Source organism: Pogona vitticeps, chromosome 1, assembly GCF_051106095.1.
Source record: "Pogona vitticeps strain Pit_001003342236 chromosome 1, PviZW2.1, whole genome shotgun sequence".
NCBI classification, from domain to species: Eukaryota; Metazoa; Chordata; class Lepidosauria; order Squamata; family Agamidae; genus Pogona; species Pogona vitticeps.
The window spans coordinates 166,114,486-166,139,142 of NC_135783.1; the positions used below are offsets into that span (position 1 = coordinate 166,114,486).

A 24,657-nucleotide genomic window follows, 5' to 3' on the forward strand; every position below is an offset into this window, starting at 1 on the left:
ATTGTCATTGTAAGTATATACACATACAACGAAATTCACAGACACCCAGAGACCAGACACATGCACACACATAAAATTCCCCAAACACTCCCCACCCACTAAAAGTTCCCCACTAAAAATACAAACATCTACACCGCAGGCCAAGTAACACAGTCCAACTAATTATTCACTACTGGTGGTCTTTAAGCTCATTATTAATTGCAATTATAGCTCTGGGATAAAAACTATTGAGAAAACGTGTGGTCCAAGTCTTAATTGTTCTATATCTTCTGCCAGATGGCAACAGTTCAAAAAGGTTATAAGCAGGATGGGAAGAGTCTCTCAGGATGCTATGTGATTTCCTTAGACAGCGGGATGTGAAGATGTCATCCAGGGTTGGTAGCTGGAGCCCAATGATATTCTGGGCAATTTTAATGGTTCTCTGTAGAGCTTTTTTGTCCGCTACAGAGCTACTCCCAAACCATGCCAGAATGCCATAGGTTAGGACACTCTCAATGGTGCTACGATAGTATGACAGAAGTAAATGCTGAGATAAATTTAACTTGCCAAGCATTCTCAGGAAATACAGCCTCTTCTGTGCCTTCTTCATTAGCATATTGGCATTTATAGTCCATGAGAGGTCCTCTGAGATGTAAGTGTGATGAGATGGGTTTTTGAGTTAAAATCTTTTAAGGCATATGGGTTTTGTAATTAAGAAATAAGCCAGAGAGGTTCCATCTTGTTTCTTTGTATAAAGTATCTTTGCTATGCTGACAAGTTGTTTTCTAGGCGAGCAGAGAGAATGTTATTCTGAGAGCCTGAGAAAGGACTCGGTGTGATTAGATAGATGGGAATTGTTGTGGTTCTTTGATAAACCACCGTAACCCAAATAACATCTGGTGCGTATGAGAAAGAAGTCATGTGGTGCAACAGGACTGTTTGCCTAGTAACGAACTCTGATTGGATGACATCGTGGGAAGGTGCGATAAGCCCTTGCCAGTTACTCTTGAAAAAGGAACTTTTTGCCTATGGACATTGTCTTTCAAGACCGATCCTTCAGTCATTCGTGACACATGGGACTAACCTTTACTATACTGGATTATCCTTGGACTTATGGGATTTTTCCTAAGGACTATGCATGGACTATTTTCTATGGACTGTTACCTATGGAATATCCTTTATGAACTTCTTTTCTTGGAATACTCCATATGGACTATGCTCTTGTAATTTTGCAAGGACTATGCTACATTTACTGGATTTTTCTTTTCTAAGGACTATGGGACATATAATGGATTTTTACTTTTGTTTAGGGATTTTTATTCTACAGGATCACTGAGGACTATAGCCTTTTTATAACCTACTTGGATTATTTTGTTTTTACTAATGATTTCCTGGACTGGAACTGTTTTTATTCTTTTTAATGGCTTTTTGTGTTTTTGTAAGGTTTTTGAACACTTTTCTATTTTTCATGTTTTCTTTGCCTCACTACATCTTTGTAACTAACCAGCACAATGCTAGTTTATTTGCTTTGGTTTAATTTGGCTTTGATACCTAGTAACATGCTTATTCTTTAATAAAATAAAGATTATAAAACTCAATTGGTTTTCTGAACAGTACACTTGTCATAGGGTCATCTGAGAGTACTGCCTCGGCCTAGCTTACTTAGAGTCCTGTCAGTGGTGCAAGTTAAGTCTAAGGACTACAAAGCCCACTTGACCTTTTCATAATAATATCTAAGAGTACAAGGGTGTTCTTATGTGGGCAGACCTGTGAGAAGGAGTGTTGTATCATGGCTAGCTGAATTTGGACTCATTCAGCCCATTTTAGCATGTGCAAACTCCTGATTGCTCTCTGTCCAGGCTTACACGTGTTTTTGGACCCGTGTTTGCTGACAGTAAGTACCCAGAAATTTAAAACTACCAACTTTGTCCACTTCCTCACCGTTTATGTACAGTGATAAATGTACATTTCTCTTCCTCCTAAAATCAATTATGAGTTCTTTAGTTTTTTTGATGTTAAATGTGAGATGATTTTCTCTGACTTTTATAGAGAAAGACGATAAAAGTTTAAAAATATGTCTCGAGACAGGAGGCAGAAACAAGTTACAATGGGTGTTGTGCAAGTATTTTAATTATTTTGTTCATAAGCAAAAAAAGGGGGGGAGCATAACATCATAAATGCCTGGCATTTCCTTTGTACCTGAAGAAACCTGCATATACAGGTGAGGAGCATGCTGCATGTTTCTGAAATCAGTACAGTACCTCAAATTAACTAAATTGCATAAATGTAAGAAGGGAAAGGCAGAAAGGAGCATGTCTGATCTTGGACTGTGGTGCAAGTAAAATTGTGCCATTTGAAATACCTCAAGGCTGGTTCTCACTGTTGTTTCCAGCATAGAGACCTGTGGATTTGCATGCCAATCATTTCACATTTGGGCCCACAGAGACTTCCAAGGCTTCTTTACTACTGAGTTATAGGGGTAATTCCGCCATTAGAAATCTTTAAGATTCTATTCAGTAAGCTGTCACAACATTTCTTCTTACGTAAACAACATGTGGTGTGGAGAATCTTGTGAACTGGATACTCTGACAAATAATATATCTGTTGTATCTTGATTATGTTTCAGTACTTAATGTAACCAAACAGCAGAACATCCATGCAAAGAATGTTTCATAGTATTTTGAAATGCATTGAAAAGCAGGTATCCTATATGTGCAATTATTTTTGTGCCAATCCAAAACACACCTTAGATATATCTTCTCAATGACTGAAATTATGCAAAACGTTGGTGGCAAGGCTCTTGTCACAAAAATGTACACATGTATGAAAGAACAACATAAACATGCACACTCATTTTTGCATGTTTCTTCTAATGTATTCATTTTCGTACACATTTGCCCTAGTACATGCATTTTATACACATTCTTTGAGCACGGCTCCCATTGCATATATTTATTCTATGCATTTCTCCCATTATATGCATTGCTGTACACATGTTTTGATCAGAGAAATACAATTTTGAAAATGAAAAAATGGAATGATAATGACATCCTGGCTCACATAATTTTGGGAGAGCAAATTAGATCAATTTGTATTAAAACGTACACCAAATGACAGACCTAAGAAGGGATTTGGAGCCACAATCGTGGCACAAATAAATTCAGCTGAATAACTAACTCCTTTGAAAATGGCAAATTTATATTGAGAATGGTTAGGAAATAAATAAAAAAGAAAACAGCCAATACTGAAGTGCTTCACTGAAAATTGTGTACAGACCCGGTGCTAGGAAGGAAGAAAATCTGCATGTTTCACTATAAGAGTGATGCTTCATAAATTTAGCTATTAATTTGTTTTCTTTTATGGATTATCTGGGTTTTGTAACTTTCTAGTTTATTAGTGCTGCCAAGTCACATCCATCTTTCATAATTTACAAATACTTGAGTATACTCATTTCTCTCTTTTTTTGCATCTTAGCTTAGATCATCATTCTCCACTCACCATTTTTTAATTTTAATGTATAGATTGGGTTTTGTAAGGCAATCAACTGAGGCAGAAATAATTTCCAGTAGTGCATTGCTGTCCTTTTCAGAACAGACTAAAAAAGAGGCTTTGCTTCAACAGATTAGATATGATAGATCATGCTTTCTTGGCTAATATGAAAAATGTGTGCAGAGCTAAGCTCCTTGGTAGCTGGTCAATTATGACAGAGTTTCATACAGCAGTGTGTTGGAGACTGAAAAGAGGAGGATGGTTCTATCAAAATACATGTGTTGACTTGCAATCCTGAATTACAGTTTTATGAGTGATATCTAACAGTGCCTTCTTGTCAGCAATGAAAACACCCTTGGCAGAAGAGACTCCCACTCTCCCTCCAGCCCACACCAAGACACAAAATGTTATCCAGAGAATTCAGAAACCACTTAAAACAGATCTGGGGAAGTACAAAGCAGAGGAGGAGAGGGGAAGTCTGTTGTATTTCTGTCTTTTTCAACTGGTATTTAACAGCCTGAAACTCAAAGAAGGCCTCACACACTGCACATGATCAAGTAACCTGGCAGAAATTATTGTACAAATGCCAGTCAGTATTAGCTTCCCTATCAAAACACAAGGAAAATAAAACTTATTCAGAAGATATAGAAAATGAAGCTAAATAAACTAGCATTTGGCAGCATTAAAAGCAATTGGAAGCAAATAATGGAAAGTAATATTTTAAAAAGATTTAGTCTAATTTTTCTGTGTGGCTTTTCACCATTTATTTGTTTTCATGAAAATCATGAGGCATCTTTGCATATTTAAAGTCCATAGCTTTGCTTGTGTGTTATCAAAAAGTGCTGTATCAAAAAGGACATTACCAGAAATCACCAAATGTACTTCACCTCCTTGTCAGATTCTGTGACTTAATTCTTGTCGCCAGTCCTTCCATGCTATATCTATTACAGTCATGTTCATGGAGTGCAACCAGGTTGGGCAGAACTCACGTCCAAAGTTGAGATAAATACCGCATATTCATTTAATAAGAATTTGGTTATATAACAAAGTGATAGATGAACTAGCAGGTGGCAACCAAATTCTGTCAGGAAACATATTTTTTTAAAAGGAGTTTTATTTACTGGACTCACTGCTGGACAACTCATGTGCTAACTGATATTTCTTTTGACCCACAAGGCTACTCCTGGGAAGGCTAGAACCAAGGTTCATGGGAGGGATAAAAGGAGTGGGACATTCTGCCTTGCACTCAGTGTCCTGGCCAAGTTATTACCTTTGGAGGCTCTCTGGCTTGCCTTAGGCGCTGGAGCTGGAAATCAGAGCTCAAAAGTCTGTTTCTGTGTTTGAGGGCTGAGTTCACCACACCTCTGCTTTCTACATAGTTCTTGGGAAAGTTATTTTTTCTTTTCACTTCAACAGTTTAGTTTTTGGGAAAATAGTGCCTACTGCCTGGCTATGGTGTAGTGCAGTGGTCCCCAACCTTGAGCCTCCAGATGTTCTTGGACTACAACTCCCAGAAGCCTTCACCACCACCTCTGCTGGCCAGGATTTTTGGGAGTTGGAGTCCAAGAACATCTGAAGGCCCAGGGTTGGGGACCACTGATGTAGTGGACAGAGTGATGTATTCAGGAGACCTGGGTTTGAATCCCCACTTAGTCATGAAAGCTCGCTGGGGAGGGAGGTAGAACTGGAAAACCATTCCTTAAGTAAATCATGTACAATGAAATCCCCTTTAGGATTGCTAAATGTTAGTTCCAAGTTGATGGTACACCATCATACACATACATACACACAAGCCCCCTGTGGCAATCATTTTGTGAAAATGGCCAGCTCCATGCTCTCAAAACTCTAAATGTGTTCACCAGTCCAAAAAGGTTGGGAGCCCCTGATCTAAATAAACTGTGTCACACAAAACTGCTTGAAGCTAACATGATGCCCCTGTTTTCAAGAAATTCCTCAGCAATGGTAGATTTGATACACATCAGTAGGTAGTTTTCTATTGCCAAGGGATCTAGAGCTGGATTGTACAACAGTAGTGTTATTGCTGGCTTTCTCGGGGCTTTAAGAGCTGGCTCCTCCCAAAGGCCCTTTAAACGCCTCAGTTTTTCAAGCAGCTTGTGAGAATTTTCAAGCTGCACAAGCTAAAAAGAATCCATAACAGTAGAATCAGATTGCATCCATCCCTGGATGTAGCTGCATCAATTTCTGATTCAGAATTTGACAAAACTGTGGCATTCCTCAGAGCTGATATTAATAATTGCATCTGCAAAATGTAATTCAACTCACAATAAACCTCTGAGGGTCCCAAATGCTGGCCACCTGAGTTAGATGGGTTGCTATTGTGCAGATGGAATGGCAGTGGAAAAATATACCTTCACACTGATATGGCACACATCACTGGGGTGAAATGAGCTTCATATGTGGACTTTAATATGTATTTGGACATGTTAGCTTAGAGTCATTTGCCATCTCAGTTTGTCAAGGTTTGATACCTTGTATGGTTAGGAATTGGAACAATTATAAGGAGTATAGAAAATGCCCTAAAAACCACCCTAAAAGCATAGTACCCTGTTTCCCCCAAAATAAGACCTAACCTGAAAATAAGCCCTAGTATGATTTTTTAGGATGCTCGTAATATAAGCCCTACCACAAAAATAAGCCCTAGTTAAGTGAAACCCTGACCTCCACTATTGTGCAGCAACCAGAAGATGACATGACTGTAAAATAAAACATCTCCTGAAAATAAGCCCTAATGCGTTTTTGGAGCAAAAATTAATATAAGACCCTGTCTTATTTTCGGGGAAACACAGTACTTTTACATTTTGTGTCATGAAAATGTTGTTGTCTACAGTTCAGTTCAGCAAGCTGGATTTTGGCAATCTCTGTCCAGGAGTTGGCCAGAGACAATTTGTTGGATGCTCAAACAAGACAGAAGTTCCTCCACGACAAGAGATCCAGACACAGGGAATTTTCTGTGGGTGATTTGGTACTTGTTCTGAACCCACTCAGACCTTCTAAGTTAGAAGTTGTCTGGGAAGGTCCGGGAGAAATTGTTCAAAAATTGGGAAATGTCAATTATCTTGTCAAAATGTTGAATTCTAATAAGAAACCTGTTCTTTACCATGTCAATAGTTTGAAACTGTACAAAGATAGATCTGGAATGATTTTTCAATGTCATGCTGAATATTTTCATGCTGCAAATGAACCTATTGATATGTTGTCTGAATTGCAAGATGCAGGTACATGGTCTGACAATCTTGTTTTAACAGGTACCGTTGATCAGAAAGAAAGGTTGTTTCAAATTTTAGAACAATACCAAGATGTGTTTTCAGATAAACCAGGTTACACCAATTTGATCAGTCACGTGATAACTACTGAGAACAATACTCAGCCCATACGGTCTAGCCCATATAGAGCAATTGGTAATCATGCTATCCAGATTGAACAAGAGATACAAAAGATGTTATCTTTGGGGGTGATTGAACCATCATTCTCCCCTTTGGCTTCTCCGGTGATACTGGTGCCAAAACGTAACGTTATGGGTGAAATTCTCGAGGAAGTAAGATTTTGTGTTGACTACAGAAAGTTAAACAGTGTTACTGTTCCAGATCCATACCCATTACCTAGAATGGATGATTTAATCGAACATCTTTCAAAGGGTAAGTTTATCAGCATTCTCAATCTAAAGAATGCTTATTGGCAGCTCGATTTAGCCGAAGATTCACAAGATAAGACCGCTTTCATCACGCACGTGGGAACTTTTCGTTTCCGAAGATTGCCATTTGGTTTGAAGAATGCTGGTGCTTCATTTCAAAGGATGATAGACAAACTTTTACAAGGTTTACCTTTTGCAAGTGCTTATCTTGATGATGTTGCTATTTTCAGTTCTGATTTTGATTCTCACATGTCTCACATTGAAACTGTTTTGTCCAGACTTCAGCAAGCAGGACTGACACTCAAAGCCAGCAAATGTCAATGGATGCAAGGAAAAGTCATGTACTTAGGTCATTTGATTGGGCAAGGAGAAATTCAGACTCTGCAAGCCAAAGTACAAGCTATTAATGATTGGCCTATTCCAAAAACTAAGAAACAGCTACGTTCATTTTTGGGCCTAGTCAGTTACTACAGAAAATTCATTCCTGATTTCAGTCATTTGGCTTCACCTCTGACAGAGCTTACTAAGAAGAGACAGCCTGTCAAGGTGAATTGGACACCAGAGTGTCAAGGTGCCTTTGATGCTTTAAAAGCTAAATTGGGCCTTGGTGCCGTATTGTTACAGCAAGGAGAGGATGGGAACCTTTATCCTATCTCATACTTCTCTAGAAAACTCTTGGAAAAAGAGAGAAATTATGCAGTACCTGAAAAAGAGGTTCTTTCTATATTTTGGTCATTAAATTTACTTAGACCTTACCTATGGGGGCTTAAGTTTACCCTCCAAACAGATCACAGCGTTAGTTTGGTTGCAGAAGATGAAATCTCACAACCAAAAATTGTTGAGATGGAGTCTAGTATTGCAAGATTTTGATTTTGAAGTTCAACACATTCCTGGAAAATTGAATGTTGTGGCAGACGGTCTTTCTAGAATGTACTGTGAAGATTCTTATGAACCTGAACGTTGAAACAATGTATTCAACAGTGTGCTATGTTTCAGTATTGTTATAGTTAATTTGTAGTTGAATTTTGAGGTATAACCAGTTAATTACTTTGAATTACTTTTTAGTTACTTTTGCTTGATTTCTTAAAATTAGTTCAGATTAACTGCTCTGAATTTTAACAATTATCAGGGGTGGCATGCGATGATTTGTGTTTTTATGTGTTACGAGAATGGGATATGTAGTCCTAAAATTGTCCCAATAGCATCCATCTTGATTTAATGTCTGTGTCTGTGGTAGGAAAATTTTACATGCTGTTTCGTTCTCTGGTTATCTAGTTGCTAAGGAGAGCCAGAGAGTTACATTCCTGGTAGTCATAATAATTTTGCCACAAAACATGATAACAACTCAAGCTCCCATGAGAAAGTTAGGCGGGACAACAAGACCCAGGAGGGGGTGTTCCTTATGAGGCATCCTGGGAAGAAGAAGGAAGTTGGTAGAAGGGAAAAAATGGAGTTTGACTGAGAAAGGACAGACATGTGCTTTTTCCCAAAATGGATTATAACTTTTGAATGGAGCGTTTTTGCCAACATGGACTAATGGATTACAACTGGATTTTACCTTACCTGTTGGACTATGGACTGTGAAGTCTCAGGATAAGTAAGAATGACTACGCTTATGCATTATCCTAGTTTAGAATGCATCTAGTTGTTTTATTTTTATAGCTGGAGTGGTGGGGGTGATCTGTCAGCCTTGATATGAAAACGTTTCTAACTGAAATGCTTTACTATAATCTGAATTCTTTTCTGAACCATATGTCTTAATAAAGCAGTAATGTTTTGGAATTGCATGCATTGGTTTCTTGAACAGACTAACCTATCTAATTGGCCATGTGTATTTGCTACCATATAGAGCCCAGATTTGCCTGAGTGTAAACTCATGGATTGTCTGTGTTTCTTGTTTTTACTTAACAAAGGGGATGGACTTGAGGAAGGAAAATTAGTGCAGGTCCTGGCTGAGATCTAGGGCTCGTCTTAGCTCATAAGGACTGACTAATTTTCTGGAATCTTTCCTTCTCCGGCTTCCCCTTAATCTCCTTGGAGATGGGGGATTGCTTACACACAGCACCTCCAAGTAAGGTCTGACAAGTTCATTAACCTTGCTGTTTCATCATTGAAACCAACACTGGAACCAGATTTTCAAGGAACCAACATGACTCAAAGATATTTAGGGAAATGATCATACCAATGACCTCCCAAGGCACAATAAAATCTTACCTAGAGTATCATGATTGAATTAATATTTATCAGCAGCACTTTTTAAGATTTGAAGGGCTTTCCAAGAGACTACAATTGTTTCCTAGGCCACAGAATGGGTTGGAAGGTGAAATAAAATACAGTGGTGCCTTGCTTAACGAGTGCTTCATTTAACGACGAATTCGCTTAGCGATGACTTTTTTGGAGCGATCTTGCGCTCCGTTTAACGATGTTCCCTATATGCGATTTTCGCATAGCGATATTTGGGACCATGCTTCACATAGCGATGACAGTTTGGGTCCCCCTGTTTCGCTTAACGATGGTTTTGGCAGCCCCATCTTGGCTGTTTTTTATATGTTTACAAATGTTTAAAAAATGTTTAGAATGCTTGAAATCATAAGTGCACTTAATAAACCCTTTGCTAAACTAATTTGACTTTGTTCCAACTCTTTTTAAATTTGTTGTAATTCCCCCCCCATTGAAATGCATTGAATAGGTTTCAATGCATTTCAATTGGGGAACCGTGTTTCGCTTAGCGATGTTTTCTATGGCGATTTTCGCTTAAGGACGGCAATCCATTCCCACTGGAACGGATTATCCGGTTTTCAATGCATTTCAATGGGAAACCGCATTTCACTTAGTGATGTTTTCCCATAGTGACGATTTTTTTGGAACCAATTAAAATCGTTCAGCGAGGCACCACTGTAGTATATATCAATAATTGCATTTCCAAGACTTGAAGTAATGTGAGGGGAACACTCCAACCAGTGGGCTGTCCACCTTGTCCCCTGGCAGATAACCTGGAGATCTGGGAAGCAAGGTGGCCTGAGGACACAGAAGGTAGAATGGGACTCGGGGTGGGAGCCTATTATCATCAAGAAGGAAAAAGGAACTTCTTGAAGAACTACACAGTCAGGCATAGACAATGCACTGGATGTGGTGAAGGACAACAAGGTTGTTGCTGAAGTTGACTGAACTCGAAACTGAAATGTACTTTCAGCACTGTTATTTTGACTGTGCAGCTGAGAGCAGCAAATTTCCTTTGGGACACAGAGCTCACTATGTGGCATACAGAGCTCTGTCCCTCTACACCTTCACATGACTAGTCTGCCCGGATCTTACCTACCTACCAGCATCAGCTCCTTAAGGTGGCTGCTTATTTTTTTAATTTAATTTTTTATTCATTTTCAATAGGGGTAGGATTTTGGGATAGAGAGATGGGGGGATGGGGGAGAGGACATGGGTAGGGGGAGGGTACAATTCCAGAGAGTGTGAGGATACTTTTACATCTACTTATATAATTCTATTAGAATAAAAAAAATTAACAAAAAATAACAACAGGTTTTACCAGAATTACTATGGTTCCTAATCTCTTCATTCCTTGATTGGACCTTCATTTTCTTCTTTTATTTATGCTTTCCAGTCCATATTTTGAGTCCAACTATAAAGTAATTCCAAATTTTTCTGTCCTTTTAAAGATAAATATGTTTCTGTTTTCTTATACTATTTCCAATATTATAGCTACAGTAATTACGTGTATTATCAAATGTTTCATTTCTCTATCTACAATCTCAGACATAATAATCAACACCATTCCAGTTTAACCTCACAAAAAATCCCAATATTTCAACATTTCATATACTAATCTGCAATAATATCCAATAATTTCCTGCTTCCCTAACTGTCCACCCAGTATGGTTAAAATCATCCTCCTGTATTTTACATTTCCAACACTTATCAAAAACATTTCATAAAGCAGTTCTTGATTTTCATACTATAAGTTCTAAAAACAGGTAGTGTCCAATTTTAATTCCTATAGTTGATCGTAAATTATTTTACGTCTGATGTTATTCTATTCTTTTCATGCATTTCTTGGAGGCTCATTTTATCCATCTTTGTTATTCATGTTTTCTTTCCTTTTCTTAGATCCTCTTTTTTCCATGGTATGCTTGCCTTTGGTACTTCCCATTTGGTTTTCTAGCTGAAATTCTGAACTTCCTTCTGAATTTGGTCCTAATGATCCACCTGATTGCTCCTCGTACTGTTTCTCATCTGTCTTTTTCTCTTCTTTACTAACCAGCCATTTCTTCTCTCTTTTTTTCATGAAGTCTTTTGCTTTCATTGTTGAGTTAATAGAATATCTCTGCAACTGGAACTGGAAAGAGACACCTTCAGGTATCAACCACTTATATGTAATTGAGTTTGTTCTCAGGAAATTTCAAAATCTTAATTTCTTTTCCTTGTATAGTGGATCCTTCATGTTGCATATTTCTTATAACTTTTTCTCAAAATACCATCCTCATGAATTTAACGTGAATTTCTCTGGGGAGTTTGCTATTCCTGGTGCATGCTGTATTAATTCTTCATGCTGTATCTTTATTTTGCTGTACTTCTGGTCACATCTCCATAAATGGGGCTAAAAGTTAGTTACCAAATGTGCTGTGTCTTCACCTTTTTGTTCTGAAAGTTTCTGGAATCTATGTATGAGGTTGACTTTCTCCGTTTGTAACTTTAGCAGGTTGACTTGTAATCTGCTTACATTAACTCGTTAAGCTCAGTTTCTTCTGTTTCATTGTTTTAGGTCCATAAAAGTTTCTTTATATAAAACACATGTCTTCAGTTACTTAGAGTCCTGGTCAGGATATTTTCCAATATCCTTCTGTACTCCTCTGGTCTCTGCAAGGGGTGTTCCCAGCTCTTTGCCCAACTTGGCTTCCACCTCAGTCCATGCACTCAGAAAAAATGGGGGAGAGCAACTTCCGCCAACATCTCTCCCTTTTCTGTCACCTCTGCTGCTTCAGATGCTGTCTTTCCTAGTGGACCATCCTTTGCCCCCTACATTGGGGACTTCAAAACCGAGGGGTCCCAGTCAGTTTCAGGAGCCCTCCCAAAACCCAACCAGTTTCACCATGACAAAACCCCACCTCCTTGCTGCCTAATTATTTTTAGTGGTATTATATTTCTCTGAACTTTGCCAAATATATCAGTACTATTACAGTTACATCACAGAACTTGGCAAACAGTTAGCAAGGTTATCACAAAGCCCTATGCAGAGGACTGGCTCCATGTTCCCCATCATTTGAAGTTTGGTGGGCCCTTAGGCAATCACAGCATCCACCATTAAGTCTGCTGGAGATAGGCCTTCTAAGAGCTCTCATGAGGCCTCACAGTAGGAGGCCCTCTAACTGTTTAAGAAGATGGATATATTTATTTTATTGATATAAAATATTTTTGTCCCAACTTTATCCTTAAAAGAACCCAGTGTGGCTTACATCATTAAAAATAATATTTAAAGCTAAAAATGAATAGTTTTATTTAGCTTTAGCTTTAGGTATTCTGGCTCAGCCAACCAGTTTACATATGACCGTGCATATAAATAGTGACCAAATGAATCAGTGACCTCCAAAAGGTCTTGTCATTAAGAACTCTGTTCTAGTCTTGTCAACTCATGACTGTGGTTCCTAATATTTAATCAATCTCATTTTCTCAGGGGAGAAAGATATGAGTTTATAATTTCCACAGACAATATCAGAGTCCTCCACTCCTCACTGTTCTTAAAAAGAGAAATATAGTTACTTCACTAGGTGTTATAAATATCTGATGGCCATTTAAACCCAGCCTTTGAATGATTCCTCTTTTTCCTGCATGCTGTAGTGCCCCAACATGTTCTAATAGCTAAATAGTTGACTCACACCTTGAATAAATCTGTCTGCAATCCTTCATGTGGGTGGCTTGAGATACAAGGCAGGGAAATATTTGGTAAAAGCAAGACCATGGAAAGTTATATTTATGAAGAAATATAGTTACCATATAATGCTATTTTGAAGCCATCCAGAACTGAACACCAGTAGATTATACTAGTGCTCAATATAGATGGTATCAGTTATAGTTAGCATCGTGAATCATGATCATTTTCCTTAAAAGTAGTTTCCAAGCTCTGGAAAAATTTAGCACTGTTTCAAGCACATTGTGAGCTTGAAACTTTACTTTGAGAAAAAATGTCAAATTGTTCTGCCTCTGTATGAAATAGAAAGCTTGTATCAGAGTTATTTTGCTCACCCATGAGTAAATACTTTACTTCTAGTTGCACCTAAAAAAGCAAAAAATCTATTGTGGAAGCTTAGAGCTAAATCAGATTATCCAAAACCATACACTTCTATGCATGAGTCCTCTCAGATTCAGGGAATGTTAGTAAAAACAGCCTTCAACATTCTTTTGCTAGAGCTGAGGATAAGAATATAAGTGTTCATGGCATGGATGATGGGTGAAGTACCAGATGACTGGAGGAGAGCTGACATTGTCCCTAATCTTCAAAAAGGGCAAAAAAGGAAGAACCAGGTGTGGCATCTGCCCACATCATGAATATTCATATGCTATCTGCATAGACCAATGAGAGTGCTGGAGGGGCAGAGTCACAAGATATAAGAGACTCAGCAGGAGGAAGGAGGATTTTCAGATAGGGAATTAGAGAGAGTCAGGGAGACTGAGAGTTTAGAGAGAGCGGTGGTTGAGAGTGGATGAGGAGCACATAGCGTGAGCTCTTAGTTTGGTGAAACAAGCAAAAACCATGTGGGGATCGTGACACCAAGCCCTTTCCAATTTCCATTATTCAATGATGCTGTGCAATTGTGTCCAGAAATGTTATAGCTTGAACTAGAATTTTAATTGAAACAGTCATAGTCATAAGTCTAAAATAAGTCTGAAATTATCAACTAAGGTCAACATTGTCTTATTCTTCTTGTAATTATCAATAGATTTATTATATGTATAATAAATATGAGCTGAATGACAAATTCTTTGCCATTTTATAACTGTACTGAATTTAGGATAGCTTTGATATCTTCTAATATTTCACAGATGAAAAGCAGGAACCGTGGGCGGTTGGGTGGGCGCACAATGGAGCCTGGCAGCCTAAGAACCAAATCTGGTGGACAATCCAGATCCACATGTGCCACAAATAGACCACAAGAACAAAAATATAAGTATCCAGGTGAGTCCAAAAGGAATGAGAAGATTCACATACTAGTCTCAGAGATCCAAGTGCTATATTTACAAGATACTGTAAATCTTGTCACCGGGGATTTGTCCCTGGAAATAAAAACAGATGCCTGAGGACATGTTCTTGCACATGGCAATTAAAGTAGTTCTGAATAAGTGCAGAGTACCGGTGAGTCACTGAACACTGAAGTGTTGCAGTTTTCTGGATCCAAATACTTGCTTAACTCTATTGGGCTTGAAATCACCTCTGTCTACCCACCCAGCCCCCAAATTCTCTTTTGGTTCCTTGCTTCCCCTCATCTGCACTTCTCTCATTGTAGCACCCATATTTACCAATATGCACCAGATTTAGGTTTAAAAAATTACCAGCAAAGAAAGCATCCTTTCATTTTTAAAGTTCCTCTAAGCTACTTCCTTAGAAAATTAAGGGAAGGGTGGATTGAAGATGAAAATTGCAAAGGAAGGGCTTGAACACTTTGCCCACAGCCCCTGGAGGCTTTATGCTGACCTATTTCTTCTTCTGAAGAACAGCTGGTTGGGGAAAGAAGATTTTCCAGGGAGCAATAACTGTTCTCCCTCCTGCTCAAGGTGCTACTTCCTGTATTGCTGCTGTTGTCACACTTTAAAAGAGCTATGGGGCAGATATAGGCTCTGTCTTTGATGTGATTTACTATTAAAACATCAGCCAGAGCATTGGGGAAGAGCAGCAGCACACAGCTGGTTTTGTATTCTGCTGCTGTGCCTAATATTATTATTTTAACTTTGAATTATTTAAACTTGTGTTAAAACTAAACTGTTACAGCTGAAATGTGGCCTATAATTATAATTAGTCCATCTCTGGACTAGCTTCAATTGATTTTGCTATATGCTGTCAAGTCGTCTCCAACTTATGGTGACCGTATGAACGAATGAACTCCAAAATGTCCGGTCCTCAACAGCCCTGCTCAGCAATTATACACTTAAGTCTGTTGCTTCCTTTATGGAGTCAATCCACCTTATATTTGGTCTTCCCATTTTCCTGCTGCCTTCAACTCTTCCTACTATTATTGTGTTTTCCATTGAGCCTTCTCTATTCATGATATGCCCAAAGTATGACAGCCCCAGTGCCATCATTTCTGCTACATCTAGTTTTAACTAGCAAATGGAAAAGTGTAGTGTGGAAAAAAAACAGTATAGCTGTTTGGTAATGTCAGTATTAGTGTGCAGAGTAATTTTCTTTCTTTCTTTCTTTCTTTCTTTCTTTCTTTCTTTCTTTCTTTCTTTCTTTCCTTCTTTCTTTCTTTCTTTCTTTCTTTCTTTCTTTCTTTCTTTCTTTCTTTCTTTCTTTCTTTCTTTCTTTCTTTCTTTCTTTCTTTCTAAGGGTTAACAGTACAATCCTATACAGCAGGGATGGTTTAACTGTGGGCAGCCAGATACTCATACACTCTGGTTCACATTATCTTCTCTTAATATAATCAGTGGTGAGGAATGATGGGAATGGTAGTTCATCAACATCTGGAAGATCAGAGGCTGCATAATCCATGCCTGGAACTAGTACATTCTACTGACCTTAACACAATGTCTGAACTTAAAATCTTCATTGTGGCACTATGAATAGAAAAACTAAACTAATGACAGAATAAATAAATAAATAAATAGTAATTTGTAAAAGATGTACCAGCAGGAACCATATGTTCAGTAACATCACTGAGAAAGATGTGGGGGAAAGGAAGTTCAGCATTCTCTAGTTTTATTAACTATTAATATGACAGCTGAAATGTTTTGTCACATTTCAGATTATTCTCCCTGTCTAGGAAACCGCAACAATTATTTGAGACTTCATCCAGCACCCTTACATCTGGCAACCCTATCACATCACAATGGCAGACCTGGCACATATGTAGTGTCTTGTGATGTCAAAGAGGCTGGGCAGGCAAATCCTTTACAGAAATCCTTTTTACAGAAATCCTTTACTGGGTACTTTTGAATGCAATGCAACCCACCAAATGTGATTAGCTTTTGATGCCTTTTTAATTCTGGTTTTATGAGTCAAGTCTCTCTGTATTCAGGTTTAATTGCAGTGTTGAAATTTCAAAATAAATAATTTGGTTTTGTGTTGCCATTTGGGCATTCGGGCTCAAAAAGGTTCGCCATCACTGGTATAGGCCCTGCCTCCCCACTATATGTACCTTGGCACTAAAACTCTCCCCTCAGTTTTCTTTCAACTGTTTTCTTTCAAACCACTGAGAGTCTGGTTTGTTGAGCTTGTTCAGCTTCCGTGAGTCATTCCTATAGGAAAGAGAAAGAGAGACTGTGTTGTTTTCCCTTGTAACCTCTTTCCATACATTAGTTTTCTATCTGTTTGTTTGTCAGGCAGAACATGGATGCCTCTTTTGGAAGAGCTGTGCTTTCTTCAACCTTGGTGTGACATCCTCCTACCAGGTAAAGCAGGTTGCTAGTCACACAGAATGTGATTCACAGAGGCCACAAAGAAAGATAGGTCACCTACCTGTAATGGTCGTTCTTTGAGTAGTCCCCTGTGATTCACACATCCCACCCATCCTCCCCTCTCTGTTACACCCTCACTCGCGGTGGCAGTTCACTTGAACTGAGGGGAGAGTCTTGGTGCCAAGGTGCATATAGTGGGGGTGAGGCCTATACTGACATGTTTCTTTCTGATTGGAGAAGCTCTAGAAGTTTCCAATGAGGCTCCGTGCATGGGCAGATTGCCCAAAGAGTGAATCACCACTCAAAGAACTACCATTACAGGTAGGCAACCTGTCCTTCACCCCCTTGGCATGAATGGTGAATCAGGGTTCTGTCTTAGGGTTGCCAGATCATCGACTGAGCTAGATTTCCTCTGGATTTTAGAGATACCACTCAGTACAAATTTGGATCATTATTTGGATTGGCACATCAAAGAAGTTATATGTCAATTACCAAGAAAGAAAAAAAGAAATACTGCTTTCTTCTGCTCCCCGAGAAGGAGACACAGAACAGGTGAGGGATGGAGAAGAGGAGCAGAGGACGGTGTTTTTCCCCCCTTTAAATTCCACTGCTATTTCACTCTGGTGGAAAGCTAATGCAGTGAAATGTCACTAAGGGCTCAACCACACATGAGAAAAGAACCCCAGTTATACTTATTCTTTTCATCCCTCTGTTGTATCTATAATTTTTTTCCAGTGGCCGCATGGTATACATATATATTGGTGGAAGCGTTTACATTGTTTTGAACTGCATCACTACATTTCTTTCTATTTGAACCATTATAGCAGGCTACAGTTTCTTTAATTTTGTATCAATTTATTTTCTCTACTGCTTCTTGGGGCAATCAGCCCTCCCTTATCTTTTTTTGAGAAAAATACAAAAGTGATACAGTGGTGCCTCTACTTACAAACACCCCTACCCACGAACATTTCAACTTACGAACAGCTCTGCTCGCAAAATTTTGCATCGACTTGCGAACGGAGCTTCCACTTACGAACATAAAAAGGCAGGGGGAAAGGGTGGGAAATTTGAATTTATTAACTGTTGGTGGCGAAGAGGCTGCTTCTTTGTAGCTCTTTCACCCCAACAGTTAGGGAAAGGGATGCGGTGGGGGTAGCCCAGAGCCGGGAGGCTTGAGCCTTCTGGGCACTCTGGCGGGGGCGGCGGGTGGCGAGGGTGACCCAGTGCCGGGAGGCTTGAGCTGGCCGGGTTTCTTCAGCTGCTCACCTCCTGGCTCACCTCTTGTTCGCTCCTTGCCACCCTCCGCCATTTGAATTTCCTGCCATTGGCCCAGGGAGGGTGGCACGGAGCAAGTGGGAGGCAAGCCGGGAGGTGATCAGCTGAAGCACCCCCACCAGGCTCAAGCCTCCCAGCGGTGGTGGTCACAGCAGCAGTGGAAGTCCGGGAGGCTTTGGACTGTTAAGGTGCTGCTTTTTCCTTTTTAAAAAAACTATTCTGGGTGGGGGTTTGGAGGGTAAGTTTGGACTGGGGGGTTATGTTTCTGTGCTGTGTTGTTTTGTTTTTGGATTTTTGGAGTTGTTGTTTGTTTGTTTGTTTTACAGTCCCAGCATGGGACTTGCTCTTTTTAATTTTATTTTTATTTTTGCTTTTTTTTAAAATGCTAGAACAGATTAATCCTGTTCCCATGCATTCCTATGGGAAATGGTGCTTCGACTTACGAACTTTTCAACTTACGAACATCTTTCCAATATGGATTAAGTTCATACACCACTGTATATCAATAAAGCAGCACAAGCCTTCTTTCTTCCTCCCCCTTTCCCCTTCTTCCTTAACTCACTTCCCTTTTTCCTCATTTCTTTGCACCTCTCTCTCCCTCTCTCTCTCTCTCTCTTTCTCTCTCTCTGTGTGTGTGTTCTTGGCTTTCATTTTTCTTTCCCCTTTTGAGCAGCATTGGGAGGAGAAAATGGGTTTTAAAAGACTTGCAAAGTATTTTTTTTCTTTGGACTTATATACCGCCCCATAGTGCTACAAGTATTCTGAAGAGGAGGGCAAAAAAAGAGAGAGGGCAGATGTTAATGCAGCAACCCTCTTTACAATTTAAAGCAGAAAATGTCCCTTTCTCTGCTCTAGCTCTTTCATTTGCAAGGGATGGGGGAAGGCTGTCACCTTCTGAGCAATATGTTCATCTTGTTTTAGTGGTGGTGGTTGCTACTAGCAATTCATTGATATCATTTTAAAACATTTTTTTAAAAAGGTACAAGCACAGCAGCCACAAAGTGGCCACAGCAACCAAAAACATGACACCTTTGCAAAGGAAATAAATCAACAACAATGTTCACACACACTGAAACTATAAGGAATGAAGTGATACATGATTGGTGCATTTTAAAACAACCCTCCTGGTGAGGAGGAAATAAACAAATTGCTGGGGCAAATGGTTCAATGTTAATTCTGCATAGTATGAATGGAAAATTTTGAAACAATCCAAATAACAGCAAAAATGGTATAACTGGGGTTCTTTTAGAAGTGTGATTGAGCCCTTACCAACAGATGAAAAAAAATCCAGCTTTTCCCCACTCCTCACATAAGGGGAGATAGGAATGGATAGGGGTGCATCAACACCAAGAGGGAAGAATGGGCTAAATAGGGTTGCTTTGAGGTGTCATGTGGTTTCCTGTCCCCAAACCACCCGCTCCTTGTGTGTGGATGTAAGAATCATTTAAAATCTTAGACTGCACTTTTAAGCAACTCTGTTAGGCCGGATCCAATCTGGGATAACATCAGATTATATGAACTAATCCAGCTGCCTGCATTTTTGGTCTTTCCTGTACGTGGCTGGTAATGGGGTCTGTCAAGATGGGCAGCTCCATTTCCAAATTTACCACTGTGCCACTGGACACAAAGTCTCATTTTACTGCCAGTTTAGATCCAACAACATTTAGCATTCCCAAATCTTCCTTTGATTCTTAAATCCTCTTCATGCCTATACAGTGGGGTCTCGACTTACAAACTTAATCCGTATTGGAAGGCAGTTTGTAAGTCGAAAAGTTTGTAAGTCGAATCAGCATTTCCCATAGGAATGCACTGAAAACCAATTAATCTGTTCCGGCTGTTTTTGGTTCTTAGGTTGAAGGGCATTTCCCATAGGAACTAAGGCAAAGCCGGTTAATCCGTTCCTACCACTAGGGGCAGAATTTCTTTCTTTTTTCCTTTTAATCTAAGATGACTTAGGTTTAAAAAAAAAGGAAAGAAATGAGGGAGAGAAGGAGGGAACAGACACCTTTTCAACAGAACACCCTGAAAAGCACATTTTCAGCCAAGACAAGTACCTTCTGGAAAAAAACAAGCACCTTTCAGACAACAGATCACCTTGAAAAGCACCTTTTAAATCAAGACAAGCCAATACAAGCACCTTTTGGGGAAAGGGGGGGCAGCAAAGGAGGGAGGGAACACCTTTTAAAAATCCAAAAATCAAAAATTAAAAAAGCGCCAAAAAATAAAAATACAGTCCGTACCGCACTGTACCAGGCAATACCAGCAGTACCAGGCAGTACCAGGCAGTACCAGGCAGTCTGAAGACTGTCTCCAAATCCACTCTCAAAACGCTGGGAAGAGCGAGGAAGTAGATAAGCACCCTCTTCACTGGCCAACGGTTAACTGAAAGTTCAAACTTCATGCTTTCCCCACCTCAAACACATTTTTTTTGGTTTGTAACTTGAATCTAAGTGTGCAAGTCGAGTCAATATTTTTCTCTCAGAGTGGTTTGTAAGTCGAAATGTTTGTAACTCGAGCCGTTTGTAAGTCGAGGGTTGACTGTAATGCTTTCTGTGTCTGAGTCCCACTATCCCTACACTGGTAAGAGAAAGATGCTGGCTGTGATTATAGCACTCCTGAGAATTAGTCCATGTAATTTGATAGATAAGCCTGTAACTCCTTGTTCTTGAAGGTATATGCAAGTGCTTGCCAGTACAATTATTGCCACCCCCCACTAAAATCTTGGTTGTGCCGCCATGAGTGCCTGCTGCTGCAGCAAGACATCTCATGTTTTATGGACAGACTACTCTGGAGTCCCAGGAGCACTGTGGAAGCTGCTTTGGAGGAAGGGAAGGCAAGCCTTGAATAGGATACTAGTGCTCCTCTCCCCTTGCTAGGGTGACCACAGTGGCCTCTTCCCTTAACAACTGGACACAGGCTCCCAACCCCAATCTGTGATGGAGGAAGGAGAGAGGAGAGACAGCAAAAAAGCATAGATACAAGGAGGAGATTAGAGCAGTAGGCCAGCCCCTCAAGGGACACAGCATCTACTTTGCTAACTAGGTTACAAGAGCTAACCCAAGCTGTCATATGAGAAAAACAAAACAACATATCAGCTGTAATGCCACATTTGTCTTGTTCATCAAAAGGATATGGGAGGCACACGCGCGCACGCACGCACGCACGCACGCACGCACACACACACACACACACACACACACACACACACACACACACACAAAGAGAGAGATTTGAAAGAGCAAGCTAGAAATGGATGGTTGAACAATTTCGAATATGCCTATCAGGTGCTCTTTGTACCATGTGAGGAAAGGTTAAGAAGGAATGCACCTCCTGGGGGTATTCCCCCCCCCCCCATCTAGGCTTGTTTTCCCACATATGTGATAAAATCTGGCAGATTCAAGGCACAATTGACATGTTAGTATTGCTGCACTTCTTTAACTCAATGTTTTAGGTAGCATCTTCAGAAGTAAACCTTTTTGTGTATATGACAGAATTCCACTAACATGGCTGTGAAGGGCTTAGGAGGCATGGATTGTAAATTATCCCACTCCAAAAGTCCTTCTTAAATTATTTCTTTGGAAAAGAACAGGACATGAAGAAGAGAGAACCAACAAACAAGAGCCTCCCAAATACAGTCAAACCCCTACCCACCCCCCAATTCCTGGTATTCTGCAATTTAATTTGTAATTGGGTGGGCTGTATTTTGGAGGTGCTTTGATTCCAGATGCTTTCCTTTTGCTTCTTTTCAATTACATTTTTAAAGGACTAAAAATGATCAAAACAATTACAGTCCCCCCTTTTTAAATCTTTTATTCCAGAACACCTGAACAGGGTTTCTGTCTCTCTGCTATTCCAACTACTTGCCCATCTATTCAATGTAGGTCGGCTGATTTCAGATGAAGCTTTTATAATGCTGTTATTCAAAAGGCACTTTGTATCAGTTCTGTAATTTCTCCTTATTGGATTTTCTAAACTAAGGGAAAGTCAGAAAAGTGGTTGAGAAATAAGGAAAGGTTGCAAAAATTGATCAGTTTGAAATCTGTGTTTTAAGTGTGTGCTACTTTTCATAGTTTATACTATTTTATACTGTATTTCTATATCATATTTACTTGTCAACTGTCCAGAAAACTTGTTCTTTTGTGTTGGCTGCATAAATGTATTAAATATCTGGATAGGCTTACAGCAAGGCGCTTTCTGTCAGACACATAAGCCAGTCAATCAGGGCTGTGGCAAGACTTGTTCTGAGGAATGTTGCTTTTTGCTTTTTGAAAGGTTGCATTGTAAGAATTAGCCAGTTGGCCAATACTCAAGTGGGGAAAATAGTTCCCCATCAGCCTACTTCAGGGGTGAAGGCCACTCAGATGACACAGCTAGAGTGAGTGAGATTTGACAATGAACTTATTCCTGAATGTGTATATACACAGTGCACTGTAGTAGATAAAACTCAGCAAATTTTAGTGGTGCATAATCCCTAAAATGATTAGAAAGACACCCAATTGTCTGATCTTGTATGAATGTTGGCCTTATATAGTGGTAACTTTTCCTACATATTTAACCATTTCTAGTGCAGAAACTATGTTAATCTGTTTCAGCCATGTCCCCTTCCGTCCTATACTGTATATTTGTTAAGGGATAACAAATATTTCATGCTGCGGGATTTTATACTTACTACAGTCTACTTTATCAAGATGCACAGTGTGTGTATAGATTTATATGGGGTACCCAGTGTAGTCTAATGGATAGAGTAACGGACTAGGAGTCAGGAGGCCTGGGTTTGAATCCCTCCTCAGCCAAGGAAACTGACTAGAGGTGTGGAGCTGGTAATAAATACCAGTCTTTAAATATCTCACTTACCTTGAAAACCCTTTTGGTGCTGCAGTCCCAACTTAAAAGCACACAACAGTATGTGGCATTAATATACAAAGGATTGTGTCCTCAGTCATATCACATTATTAAAATAGAAGCACGATGAGAGTGATGGCAAGAAAGATGGTTTTAAAAAAATCTCTTCAGGTTATCATTACAATGAAAAGAGGTTTAAAAAACCCCTGCACAACAGAGGCATATTGTCAAGGGCCAACCACCCAGTCATAGGCATGTTTAGCCAGAGATAAGTTGATGGATGAAATTAAATGGATTTATTCCTAAATGAGTTTCTACAATTTCATGTGCTCTCCTCTTCAAGAATCTATGCCAATGTGCAGAAAAAAGTGATCAGATACCAAAACAGGCTGTGCTGATAATTCAGGGTGACTGAAATGCAGAAGTAGAAAACAAAGCAGAACAAAATATGTTAAAAGAATTTAGTCTAGAGGTTAGAAATGAAGCAGGAGAAGAATTCATAGAATTCTGTGAAGCCAACAATATGTTTACTGCAAATACATGCTTCATACCACAGAAGAGACAATTGTGCAACTAGATGGCTAGGAATAAAATGGACTATATATAATTGGAAGCAGAAGATGGAGAAACACTATTATCTCCGTAGAAACAAGACCAGGAGTAAAATGTTACAGTCCATGAACTGCTAATAGCAAAAAACATAGTAAAGCTCAAAAACAACAATGAAGCAACCGTAGTGCCAAAATAGAATCTAATAATATCCCAGAAGGATTTAAAAAACATGTAAGGAACAGATGTGCATTACTAAACACAACTGACTGTGAGCCAGAAAAGGTGTGGATTGAAATCAGAGACATAGATTGAAACATCCAATATATGACTAAGAAGGTGGATTGTAATCCACAAAACCTCATAATGAAATAAGTCTGTTAGTCTTTAAAGTGCCCTAGGTCTTCTGCTTATATTTTTGCAGCTATAATATAAGGGAGGGGGGGGAATACAAAAAGATTACTAGCCAAAGGGTTACTAGCTATACAATGGTGCCTCGACTTACAAAATTAATCCGTATTAGACCGGTGGCCGCAACTCGAAACTTTAGTAAATCAAAGCAAAATTTCCCATAGGAATGCACTGAAAACTGATTAATCCATTCCAGCTGTTTTTGGTTCTTATGTAGAGGCGGCATTCTTAAGTTGAAGCATTAGTTCCCATAGGAACTAATGCAAAGCCGGTTAATCTGTCCTCTACCACTAGGGGGAGAATTTTTCTTCTTTTGACCTAAGTTGAATTTAGGTCAAAAAAAAAGGGCAGGAAAGGAGGGAGGGGGGAGGTAACACCTTCTAAACAGAACATCTTTTAACCCAAGCATCTTTTAAACAAAACCAAGCACCTTTAAAACAAAACCAAGCACCTTTTAGGTTAAAAAAGTGCAGGAAAGGAGGGGGATGGAGGGAAGGAACAATGGGAAAAGGAGGAAAGAAAGAAAGAAGGTCATCACTGGGGCACACAGACCCCTCAGACAAAGGTTTTTGCTGTTAAGCACAAAAAGAGAGATGATGGAGAGAGAGAAGACAATGGGGGGGGAGCCTTGAGTCTACAATAGACTCCATTTTAAAGCCTGGCTGCATCAACAAGCACCACAGCCCCTCACAGAATATTTTCTGCTTTTAAAAGAGACAGACCTTGGAGCCACATTTTAAACACACACATTTTAACAAAAGAGGGGTCACAGTACACAAACCCTAGGAGCCACAGAATGCAAAACAAATAAATTTTACATTTTAAAATTATAGTTTAATTTT

General features: G+C 39.4%; 1 protein-coding gene across 1 annotated transcript in view; it reads right to left on the reverse strand.

The window, feature by feature from the left end:
- Positions 1-24,657, reverse strand: part of EVA1A (eva-1 homolog A, regulator of programmed cell death) — a 115,889-nt gene that overhangs the window by 71,137 nt on the left and 20,095 nt on the right. The window lies entirely within an intron of this gene.